Here is a 12,998-nt window from a genome sequence, read left to right as displayed (position 1 = left end):
TAGAGAGGATTTTTATAAATGTGGTTATTACCATGCAATGGTCTCAGGGATACAACCTAAAAGGACGCTACCATGTCTATAGATTTGTGTAACCACCACCCAGGGTGAGATACACGCCATTTCCAGCCCCCTCGATGCCCCTTCATGCCCTTGTCAGTCAGCGAACCTCCCACTCCTGAGGTAGCCACTGTTCCAACTCCTACCGGATATGACCATCATAAATGGGAACGATTGTAAGAGGGAAAACCGATGACAGGTGAAGGGGAATGAAAGAGGAAAAGAATAAGACCAGGTTAATGGTTGCCTTCATAATATGGTCTCCTTTTGCTTCTTAAGTTATTTGAATTCCACTTGAATATCCTTCTTTTAAAATATCATAAAAAACGGATGATCTTCTAATTTTTTTTTTTATAAAGTTGACATGTGATGAAACCTGTAAGAAACTTGGCCTGAATTCTGTTGTACATAATAGAATCATCTCAGTAGCTGTACGGTAAATAAGGTAGAATTCTGTTTTTCTGTCACTTGACAGCTGAGTGGAGGTATGCAGCCCAGGACTGTCTTTTGCAGTTCCAGTTAGATTTCAGGGACCCATCCTCCTGGCTCTCTGCTCTACAGAGTTAAAAGGCAGTCCTTGTCCTCGGGGTCAGTCTAAGTGGAAGCTGTGGCTCCAGCCATCACATCTGTGTTCCTGGAAGCAGAGTATAGGAGGAGAAGAACCATTCACTCTTTTCACTCAAGAGACTTCTCAGGAGTTCCACACAGCGCTTCTGCTAAGAACTCACTGGCAACAGCTTAGTCGAGTGGCTATTCCTGGCTGCAGAGAAGGCCGAGTGCAACGGAGTGTTAAAATGCAGACCTTTTTCCTAAATGGAGGAATGTAGTTTCTTCCAAGTTACAGTTCGGCAATGTTTGCAGATAAGCCTCTCCCTCCCCAGTTCTGCAGCTTTTGCACTGACTCCCCGAAGGCTTGGTGTCCACCTGAGGACCATCCCAGCTTACACCATCTTCTCAGGGAAAACCTCAACAAATGGGAAAGAACGTCCCACCCAGAACAGCGCCACCAGGCACACCGTTTACTGGTTCTGTGCCCCCGGGAGGCCCTCCTGGGGTTGCATTCACATAATTCAAGTTCCAATAGCAGCAGGCACTTTGTCTTAGGGACACCTTAGATCTGAGTATTCTGAGCACCCAGGCGACTGTAACTGGGCACAAGTTAGATGACTTCTGTTTGTATTTTCTTTGGCACAGCCCCTTTTATTTTCCAGTGCGGGAACTTAACCAGCCATAGTGCCATTGCTCAAGAGCCAGGAGCCCGGCTGCCAAGGCGGCTGCCACCCCACATGCTATGTGGCTCTGCGTGGACCTGCTGTGTCCAGGAAAGCCACACTGCTGTGTCCCTCAGTGCCGGCCCAGCCGAGGGCTCTGGGACATAGAGGCCACTGCTGCCTAAGCAGGGGGAAAACTAGGCAGAGGCCAGGTTTTACTTTGCCCAGAGGGGTCAGAAACAGACCGGGGCCTGCAGCTGCCTTCAAAAGGCGGAAGTGCCAGCCTGGCAGTGTTTGGTTGGAGATGTGGATGAGGCCACCAGATTTGGCAGAAACAAGGTGAGTGTGGTTTAAGGGAGGCTCTCTGAGGAGATTCTGCTTGAGCTGAGAAACATGAGCATCATGCGTCTCCATTGTACGTGCCTTCTTCTCAGGTTTCATCGATTAAGCATCCCTCACTTGCTTCTTCTTTTTTGAAAGTTTGTTTATTTCTCCCGAGAGAGAGAGAAAGAGAGAGAGAGATGGGGGTGGAGTTGGGGAAGTCGCACCATGATCCGCCCCCAGCCTCAGCCAGACAGGATCATGGGCACGTGTGTGTGCCTGCCATGCACAGGGAGGCCTTGGGATGCACAGAGAAGGAGTAGTCAAGGCAAGCTCCCTGGGCACAGAAGGAGGGGCTCTGTGTCAGGACTGGCTACAGGCTAAGCCATGTGGTCCTCAGTCTGCCCTGTGCAGCTTGCCTTTCTGGCTCCCTCTAGAATGCTCAGGACATACAACTGACATTGCAGCTTACCTTGTAGCCACGCATGTCTTTGTTTACTGAAACTCACTAGCCCTGCTCCTTTCAGTATTACCAAGAACCATGAATGTGCATTTCTCGCCTCTGGTTGCCACATCCCTGTGTGTCCCAACAGGTGTCTGAGAATTGCTGAGTTAGAACTGCTGTTTCTGCCTATGCAGGGAAGGACCGAGCCCATTGGGTGTTCCTGTCTGGCCTAGCACCTGTCCGAGCATCTGCCTGCCTTCCCAGTCATGCCTGATCACTTGTGTCCTCTGCTCCTACCTGTCAGATTGTCCGTAAGAGTGTCTCCCTGTGCTCAGTCCCCCAGGAGTCCAGCACCTTCTCTGGTGCGTGCAGCTGCACCTCTCATGCCCAGACTCAGGCAGTGGTCAAGGTGCCTGGACAGCGAAGGGCTTTCCACAGTCCACCTCAGGAAGGCTCTTCAGGTTTCTGAGAAAGGGCGCACGGCCGCTGTTCTACCCTAGTTCTCCTGCAGAGAACTTTCTCATCCACGGGAGTCGCTTGTCAGAGAGGGGAAGAACATTCGAGCTTGTCAGAGGCAGCTGGACACGCTCTGCTTCTCCCCAAATCTCTGCCCCTGAAAATCTGAGTGATCTCTCAGAAACCCAAGTTGGACTCTCCCTAGGCCCCTTTTGACATCTGTGACTCATGGAACCCAGACTTCTACTCTGGCGGATTCTTTCAGATCAGTTTTATTTACTCCTTGGTGGCTTTCTATGCCCTTCCTTCTGTTCTTTCTTTACTTCCTTCCCTCTCCATCCCCAGCCTGCACTAGATAAAGTTCCGGTGCCTTTCCCAGCATGATCCAGGCAAGGCAGGTTGATGTCTTCGGCTTTAATTATTGGCATTTCGAGGAACCAGCAGTTAGCGTAATGGCTATGTCGCTGGGCTCCCACATAGTCAACCGCAGTTTGCGTCCCAGACCTGGTGGCTTAAAACTCACACTGGGCGCGTGTGCGTGTGTGCCCAAAATCCCGAGAGGAGAATGGAGGAGAAGGGATTGCGGCGTGACCATCCCCCTTGGGGGGGGATGATTTCTCGCTTTCTGTCTCTCTGTCTGTCTCTGTCTGTCTGGCGAGTGCACGCACCCTATGGCAAAAATCTCTCCAAAAAAAAAAAAAAAAAGATTAATTATCGGCATTTCTCGGCCAGCACAGTACGTTTCCTAGATAGTGGCACTACCTACCGATTTTCAAGTCCAAGGGCTCCGGCTAGCCCAGAGGAATGTCCTGCGTCCAGGTGGACCCCCATGGCCCATTGCTGTCTGCAGCTCAGGCTCAGCTCCCATTCCTGTACACCCTTTCTTTCCCAGTGGGCTGTGTCTGGTCCCGGTGCCGCCTCCTGTCTTCTCGACGTCCTGTCTGAACTTGGTGGGCCCAGGACAGCCTAGCCCTCTCAGATGCTCCCGGACAGCTCTCGGAGTAGGCAGCTGAGGGCAGGGTGACAACCGGCTCGTGCACGTTTCTTCAGCTCGTGGATGAGGATACAGCAGCAAACAAGACAGACGTGGTTCTCGCCTTTGCAGAATTCACATTGCAGTGGGGGGAGGGGGGAGGGTACGTATGGCTGTGGCAGACTTCGTGAAGGAGATAAATAGGGTGGTCTAGGGGCCCAGACGGAGATGCAGGAGCAATGCGATGCTCTGTGTGACCCCCTGGGAGGTTTCAGGGTCACATCTGGAGACCTGAACACATAAGGTATGCGTGTGTCCATGACCCAGGGCTGGCTGAAGCTGGGAGTGGACTGTGTAAAAGACCCCGTAGGGAGCGCTCGCTCTCTCTCTCTCTCTCTCTCTCTCTCTTTCTTTCTCTTTCTTCCCTCTCTTGCTCCTGGAAGAAATAAGTAAAAAAAAAAAAAAAAAAAAAAGATGATCGAGTTTCCTGGGGTGAAGGTGGGGCACTTTCACTGGAGAGCAGGGAAGTGTTTCCTGAAGGGAGCACTTTTGAACTGGGGCCTGAAGAGACCGTTCATGTGAAGGACAGGGGGTAGATCATTCTGGGAGGATAATTTGCATAAAAACCCTGAAGTGCACAACGCTCGGCGTGATGGAGAAACTGAAAGCAGGCCCGCGTGGCTGGGGCACAATGAGCAGGAGGGAGCGTGATGGAAATGAGGTCAGACATGAGGTGGGAGGGAGGGGAGGGGGAGCGCTGCGCGGGGCTCTGTAGTCCTGGGTAAGGTTTGCAGTTTGTTCTCCAAATAATAGGAGAGCATTGGAGAATCTCGGCAGAGGAGTGAAGTGATCTGATTTATGGTTTTTTATTTATTTTTATTTTTTTAGGTTTTTGCTATAGGGTGTATGTGCTGCTGGAAAGAGACAGAGAGAAAAGTGAAAAAAATCACCTCAGGGAGGATGGCCATACTGCAGTCTCTTCTTCTCCATTCTTCTCAGAATTTTGGGCATGCGGGCACACACACACAGTGTGAGTTTCAAGTCACCAAATCAGGGACTCGAACCAGAGTCAGCTATATGAGAGTTCAGCACCTTATCCACCACGCCACCTGCTGGTTCCCCCATTAAGGTCTTTTTTTTGGGGGGGGGGGGTTCTTTTTTTTTTTTTTTTTTTAGAGGTTTTTGCTATAGGGTTTTTTTTTGAGAGGTTTTCGCTATAGGGCGCATGTGCTTGCCAGACAGACAGACAAAGAGAGACAAAGAGACAGAAAGCGAGAAATCACCCCCCTGGGGGGATGGTCACACCGCAATCCCTTCTCCTCCATTCTCTTCTCGGGATCTTGGGCATGCACGCACACACACCCGGCGTGAGTTTTAAGCCACCGGGTCTGGGACGCGAACAGCGGTCGACTACGTGGGATTCCAGCAACATAGCCATTACGCTAACTGCTGGTTCCCTCCCATTAAGGTCTTGAAATCACAGCCCACCCCCAGCCTCAGCCCCAGATCATGGGCACACATGTGCCTGGCACATTCGGGGTTGTGTGGGGGGGTGTTCTGGATGTGATCCTAGGACCCTCCCATGTGGGTCAGTCTTGCTGACCATGTGGGTCACATTTTACTGCTACAGCAGTGTCTGGCCCTCTATTGATGTTTCTAAAGACCCCGCTAGTTACCTGATAGTGTGTAAGAGTGTAAGAGTGTCTTGCTCTGCTGTCTATCCTTCTTCCCAGTCCTTAGGGGAGGCCTAATGATTACCCAGGACCTCCTGCTAAGATGCAGTGTCTGGTCATTTATCCCTTCTTTCCCTCCCTCTGGCCTTCACTTCCTCCCACACAGCGCACTTCTCGCACTTCTCGGATGAGTAGGAGCATAAGGTGTCTCTTTGTATCTCTTAAATAACAAGAAATGTTGCATCATCTTATTGTTACCATTTTCTATAGATGCTCTTGATGTTCTGGATTTGCATGGCTACCACAAACTTGCTGGCAAGGAAATGTCGAGAAGGAAAAGTGTTGCTTTTCTCCTTGATCCTGTCTTGCCTAGTTTCCTTCCCACACGGAAAGGACTGCCCGCTAAGACTGACGATCACCGAGGAGTCTTGCTTCCAGAGTAAAAGTCAAGTTCCAGGGGTTGTCATGGACTTAGACCCCTGCTTCCTCCTCTTCACTCTGGCCACGTGGGGGTGTGCGTGTGATGAGATTCTGTTCCGTCCCCTACTAGGTGTGCAGCCTGGATAAACAGGAAGAAGAAGGAGAGATTCAGGTGTGAGGGAGCACACGGAGCGAAGCTCAGCCCTTCCTGCTTTCCGCCAGCTGGCCTCACCGCCTTCCCCTTTTACAACCTCCTGTCTGATATGGCATGAGAAATGTCTCGCTTCCACGACACACCCCGCCCTGTCCAGTGTACGAGTCTCTCCTGGGGTTGTTGGGGAATCGTACTGTAGACAGATCTGCTCTGGCCTGCAGGGTATTGAGGACCTTTTTATAGGCCAGTGTTGGTTTCCCAACCCTGGCTGACCTACCCACTTTTAGGGACTGAAGAGCAAAGAGGGTGAGGGTCATGGAGGAGAAAGGCTGTGGGATGGGGTGGAGAAAGGACTTGAGAAAAGCAGATTTCATGTCATTTTATATTTGAAAAGCAAATCCTGAAACAGTTGTTTTCAGGAGACAGTTCAGAGAAGGTCAGTGTTTGGTTTACTCTTACAAAAATAAGGTCCTCAGTTGAGAGATACCGAGAAGGGAAGGCAGCATCCCCAGCCCGACCACGGAGGGGGCCGGCTTGATGTGTCCGGGCTAAGCTGCAGGCTCCTCCATATCGCAGGCTCTCTCAGAAGTCCCTCCCAGTTCAGCACCTCCTGTAGCAGGTGGGAACATGAGTAGGAGATGATCATGCAGGTTTTGGAATCAGATTAGTCGGATTCAGATCTCAGTTCTGATTTTATTACAAAATAATTTGGGGGGCAAGTTTCCTAACCTATAGTCAAACTCCTATTTCAAGGGCTCAGAGCATGGAGTTTGGAACCAGCTGTGTGGATTGGAATTCTGGCTCTGCTCCTATGTAGCCTTGGGTAGGGCTACTCATCTACTCTAGACCTCAGTTTCCTCATTTGTAGAAGGGGATAATAATAGTAGACCTAGGGGCCAGCAAGTGGCGTGGTGGTTAAGGTGCTGGACTCCCACATGACTGACCATGGTTCGAGTCTCAGACCCGGTAGCTTGAAAATCACACTGGGCGCATGTGTGTGCATGCCCCGGAGAATGGAGGAGAAGGGATTGTGGTGTGGCCGTCCTCCTGGGAGGATGATTTCTCACTTTCCCTCTCTGTTTCTGTCTCTCTCTCTCTCTTTTTGGTGAGCACATGTACCCTATGACAAAAACCTAAAAAAACAGTGCTAGTAATAACAATAATAATATACCTACCATGTAGGGTTGCTGTGAGGATCAAAATAAGTATGTGTGTTTGTGGGTATGTGAGTATATGTGTGTCCATATCTCTGCACACAACCATATGTGTGAGTGGAAGTGTGTGAAAGTATGTATCGAGATCAGCAGGTGGCATGGTGGTTAGGACGCTGGACACTCCCATATGGCTGACAGTGGTTTGAGTCTCGGACCAGGTGGCTTGCTTTCTTACTTTTCCCCTCTCTCTCTTTCTGTTTCTCTTTCTAGGCAAATTAAAATAAGTGAATGAATTAATAAAATTAAATAATTATATTAAAAAAAGTATGTATGTATGTATATATGTGCCAGGCATGTGTGTATATGTGTATGTATGTTTACTTACCAACAGGGAGACATTCTGAGGAATGTGTCATTAAGTGATCTCGTGGTGAGAATACCAGAGAGGGCGCTTACACAAACCCAGATGGCGCAGCCTCCTTCACAGCTAGGCTGTGTGGCCGGGCCTTCATGTTCCTTATGGGACCACCAGAGCACCTGCAGCCCGGTACCGAAACGTTGACCGAAACATTGCTACGTGGGACAGGACTGTGCTGGTCATTACTAATGTTCACTTTTCATTTTTGTTTAGAATAAGGCCAAATGATGTGTCAGGAAAGTCAGTTTTGAAAACAAGTAAGTAAATCAAAACGCAAGTGGTAATGGATACCGTCAGAATGGCGATGCTGATGTTTGATAACCGAAGGGAAAAACTAGGCTAGACCGCAGCAGCTTATCTCCTGCTTCACATCGTACTGGTTTCCACTGGCTTTTTTTTTTTTTTTTTTTTTTTAATCTCACCCTGACACTTTTATTTACTGGATTTTCTCTCATGAACTTCTGGGAAAACCAGCTCCTTAGGTCCCTGTTAAATTCTTTTCCCGACCTTCTCATCCCTTCTCCACCCCCTCCTTTAGAAGAATGATTCTCATAAAGATTCCAAAGTTCCATAGCTACTCCCCCCTCCAGAGGGGGACGAGACCTGTTATCTCATAGATCAGTGGTTTTCAAAGTGGGGGCCAGCAGCATCTGTGTCACCTCAGCACTTTTTAGAAGTGCAATTTTTTTTATAAAGTTCTTCTTCTTTTAATTGCCAGAGGAGTTGTACACTTGCCAGAGAGAGACAGAGAAACAGAGAGGGAGAGAGACATAGCACCCCCTCCTCCTCATGGGGCATGGTCATACTACAATTCTTTCTCCTCCATTTCTGAACCCTGTTAGGATTTGGGGCACATATGCACATGTGCCTAGTGCGTTTTCAAAGTGCTAGGGCTGAGTTGGCCATGTGGGATCTGACTTCCTTAACCACTAGGTCATGGGGCCAGCCCAGAAATGCAAATTCTTAACCCTCTCCGACAGACCTGCTGAATTAGAAACTCTGGAGTTGGGACGCAACAATTTCTGTCTTAACCAGTCCTTCAGGGAACGTTGGCCACGTGAGACTTGAGAACTGCTGTCCTAGGAAGAGGATCAGAAGACTGTTAGTCCTGTGCTGGACACGCCTGCTCGTATGAACCTGGGAGGCTTGGTTGTGAATATGGGGGATCAACTCCCTTTGCAGGAGGGGACCAACTGACCACTCAGCACCTTCTGGACTGAGTCTCCTCCTGGACCTTTGAAAGTCAGAGCTTTGGGATGTTGGGTCAAGTGATTGGGAAGCCAGTCTGGGTGAGCTCTGTCTTGATGAGCTCTGAGATCTCAGGGAGTCACTTTGGAAAACTGCCAAGTATTCTATTGTAAAATTTAACCGTACAACTAAACTCTCTGCAGGAGTAATTCCCAGCTTCTTCCCAGTGGCCACATAAGGGGACAGATGGTGTTCAGACGCTGGACAGATACTCAGAGCACTCCAGCTGCTTCGTGTCCCATTCTTCTCCTGGTGAGATGCTGACCACCTCTGAGTCAGAAGTTCTGAGGGTCAAAGAGATGTCTGGCTGCCCTGTGGGCATGGATTTGGCTCTTCCTGGTTCTCAGCTCAGCCCAGTTCAGCACTGAGCTTTCTCTCCACTAGCGTCTCTCTAATCCTGTTCTCTTCCCATTGTCTTGCCCTCTCTCCTCCTGTTGTTCCTTGGGAGTGGACCCTTGCCTTGTGCCCCCAGTACTGTGGCTTTCTCCTGATTCCTTTTATTTCATGTCACTAAGAGTGGCCCGGGAACCTCGCTTTATTCTCTCTCTTTTAAAAGAATTATTTATTTAATATTGTTTATTATCATTACTATTATTATTATTTTTAAGTTTGCTACAGGACATTCACCAGAGACAGAGAGAGTCAGAGAGAGAGAGAGAGAGGGGGAAAGTGAGAAAGCAAGCCCCCAGGTCTGGAACTCAACCACATTTGACCATGTGAGAGTTCTGTGTCTCTACCACCATGCCACCTGCTGGCCTGCTTTATTCTCATTTTTAATAAGTTTGTAAAATTAATTTTTTTCTTTATCGTCGAGCAGATGCATGTATGAGAGAGGGGAGCACAGGGTGTGTCATGCTGTGACGCCCTTCCTTCAATCCTCCGCCCTGTCTCGCCTTGGCCATGTTCATGCATGCCTGGTGTGCTCCAGGCTGAGCAGGCCTGGTATTGAATTGTGGTTCCCATGTGGGATCTTGGGATCTGGATTCCCCGAGGAGCACATAACTGCTGTGCCACAGAGCTTCCTTTTATTCTCACTTTCTACTAGAGGGAAGGGGGTAGGAACCTCCAAGAAGTGGTCTTCAGCTCCTTAATGAAGTTGCAGAATTGGAGCTGCCTCTTCCTCATGTGTCTCTGCTCTAGGGGTGGACTTTTACACCACAAAGGGCCGTGTCCTCAGCAGAAAATCAGTAGTTGACCAGTTCTATGAAAACAACTGGAAACTCTGGGCTCTTTTCCAGAACTGTGCCCTTGGATCTAATGTATTGATTCCCAAATGCAAACCTGGGACACGTGGCCAGGGGCCTTGCTCTGTGTCGGGGAGCGATCAGTAAGAGTTGTGCTCTTCCTCAGACTTCTGAGTCCCTTGCAGTTCCCTCACAAAGTCTGTTGCTACAAATCCAGCTGATTTCTGCGTCTCAAGCCCTGATTAGCCTTTCCAACTTTGTTCTCCTTTCGTAATGCAGTCTTCTTGTTTTCTGTCCCCTCTTGGCTGGTTATTCCAAATGAACTCACATACTGCCAGTTTTCTCATGCACTTTCTTTTTTCTTTTGTTTTTTGAGAGATATTTTTGCTATGGGACATGTGTGCTCACTGGAGAGACAGAGAAAGAGATAGAAAAAGAGAAATCACCCCCCAAGGGGATGGCCACTCTGCAATCCCTTCTCCTCCGTTCTCCTCTTGAAATTTTGGGCACACATGCACATGCACCCAGCATGAGTTTTAAGCTGCTGGGTCCAGAACCGTGGTCGACTACATGGGAGTCCAGCACCATAACCACTATCCCATCTGCTGGTCCCTTTCATGCACTTTCTTCCCTGCCCCTGGCCACTCTCCTTGTCTGGTCAGTTTTCCATACTCAGGACCCAACTGGAATGTGTTATTCTTCAGCCCTGCCTCGTAGAACTGCCCTAGAATCCCTAGATACTTGAGCACCCAAGAAGGAAGTTGGGCTGCTTCATAAAATGTCCACAGAGGGCGTGGGGTCCTCATGCAGCCTGACGCCGTCTTCAGGCAGGGCTCTGATTCTGTCTCCCAAGCTGGTTCCATGTCCCCGTGTCCTGTCCCCTGTCCCTGTATTACTTCTGCCTTCTTCTTACCTGCCCCTTCCTTAGGCCACATAGATCCAGGGTGGCTCCAGTTCCTCTGGAAGCCATTTGGCACAGACACACACGTACTTCACAGGCAGGTTCCACAGGAACCGCGTCTTGGCTTGGTTCATGTCATGTGACCCAGAGCCAATAGGCTTGACCACCACCCCAGGTCCTCCTTTAGGATCCGGCCACCTTCCCCCAGGCCTTCCAAGGATTGCAGTCATGTATGTGCCCAGTGTGTAGAGTTGCATGGAGAACTGAACCTGCATCTTCCATATGACTTCTAGAGTTGGAGAGTGGTACACCACTGCCATGCCATTGTAGCTGTGCCTATACTTAAGTGGATTTTTTTTTTTTTTTGGTAAGAGGACTTGTATACTCATCAGTAGGAAAGAGACAGAACTCTCCCCTCCCTCAGAGGGACATGGTCCTGCCACAATCCCTTCTCCTTCATTTCTTCATCAGGCTTGTGGGCATGCATGCACATGTGCTGGGTATGATTTTCAAGCTCCTGGAGCTGGTATTTTTTTAAGAGTTTGTTTTTCTTGTTTTTTTTTTTTCCCCCCCTAGGGTGTGTGTGAGCTCACCAGAAAGACAAAGAAAGACAGACACAGTGAGAGGGAAAGTGAGAAATCAGCCCCGAGGGGATGGCCACATCTCAATCTCTTCTCCTCCATTCTCTCCTGGGATCTTGGTAATGCACACACACATGGTGTGAGTTTTGAGCCATTGAGTTGGGGCTTGAACCGCAGTTGCCCATGTGGGAGTGAAGTGATGTAACCACTGTGTCATCTGCTGGCACCCGGGGCTCGTATTTGACCCAAGGTCAGCCGTGTTTGATACAGCTCTATCTATACTGCACTTAATTGTTGTTCTCCTGGGCTGGTGTCTAAATATTTAATCCAAATTTTAAAAATAGTGAAGGAAAAAGGTTGGTTGCAACTGTGATAGCTTGTTCTTTAACTTACCTTTTGTTGCCTGAAAAAATTAGAACTGCCTTAAGGCTCCAGATGGAGAATTCTTGGTGTTCAGACCTGAAAAGCCCCTGAATAGATCTGCTTGAGGACATCAAGGGCCTGGACATAGTTTCTCCTGTTCTGCCAGAAAGCTTAGGCACGCAAAGCCTTTTCTCAAAGTAGCCCCTAGAAGAGAGAGGCCAGCATTCAAGATCACGTGTAGTAGAAGAGAATTTCTTTCTCCTCATGGTTCAAAGAGAAAGGCTGGGCCCCACTCTCCTGCCTAGACTGAGTCGCACACCCACTTGAGAACCACCTCTGTGGTCAGAGGATGAGCTATGCTGCTGGTCCCGGTCTTGGGTCACGCACCTTTCTATGTGTAGCATGAGTGGGATGAAGTCAGCTCCACCAAAGGATATTACAGGAGTGAAGCTGGAATACTGCCAGGAAGGCCGAAACAACCACAGCCCAGCTGAGATCTCTGGCTTGTTTTTGAAAAAGGATTACAGATAAAACTGTGATCTTAAGGTCCACCAATCAGGGTGTTTGTTCTTCCTTGCCTCCCTCTTATCACTCTGTCTCTTGCCTCTGGCAGTGGGACTTCCTCAGAGTCATGGGAGTGACATTGTATGTGTCAGAGCCTTGGTGGACTACCTATAAGCCACCAAGTGGGGCTAGAGTGTGGCCACTGCCAAATGAACTGTTTAAAATCTCAGCTAAGATTAAAAAAACAAAAAATGATAAATGCTGACAAGGCTGTGGTGAAAAGGGAACTCTCTACACTGTTGGTGGAAATGCAAATTAATACAACCACTATGAGAGCAATATGGAGATTCCTCACAGACCTACTAATAAAACTACCATATGACCCAGCAATTCCACTTCTGGGTATCTACCCAAAGAATAGGAGCACCCTCAGTAGGAAAAGTGCTTGCTCATCCATGTTTATTGTGGCATTATTTATGACTGCTAAGATATAGAACCGACCTAAATGTCCATGAACAGATGAATGGATTGAAAAAGTGTGGCACATACACACTGTGGAATGCCCTGTGGAATGCCACTCAGCCATAAAAAAAACAAGACCATGGCATTTGATAGAAAGTGGATGAATATGGAAGATTTAATGTTGAGTAAAGTAAGTCTGACTATGAAGAAGAGACATTGTATGTCCCCACTTAATATACACTGGATGTCTGCACTCTGTGGCAGAAACTGAAAGATTGGAAGATTTAGAAGCATGGAGAATGGTTGTGAATACTGGAGACAGTGTGGGAGGAAGGAAGAGATGGGGGAGGGTGAGAGGAAGAGAATTAAGGAGAAAAATAAAGAGACCAGACATTTAAGGGACAGACATCGAGGATTGTCTGTTGATGATAACATGTATGATAATATATACTGAACTGCAGTGTATTCATGTA

The sequence above is a fragment of the Tupaia chinensis genome, unplaced genomic scaffold (genome assembly GCF_000334495.1).
Source record: "Tupaia chinensis unplaced genomic scaffold, TupChi_1.0 Scaffold149922_1, whole genome shotgun sequence".
In the NCBI taxonomy this organism is placed as follows: Eukaryota; Metazoa; Chordata; class Mammalia; order Scandentia; family Tupaiidae; genus Tupaia; species Tupaia belangeri.
Note: the sequence above shows the minus strand (reverse complement) of the source record.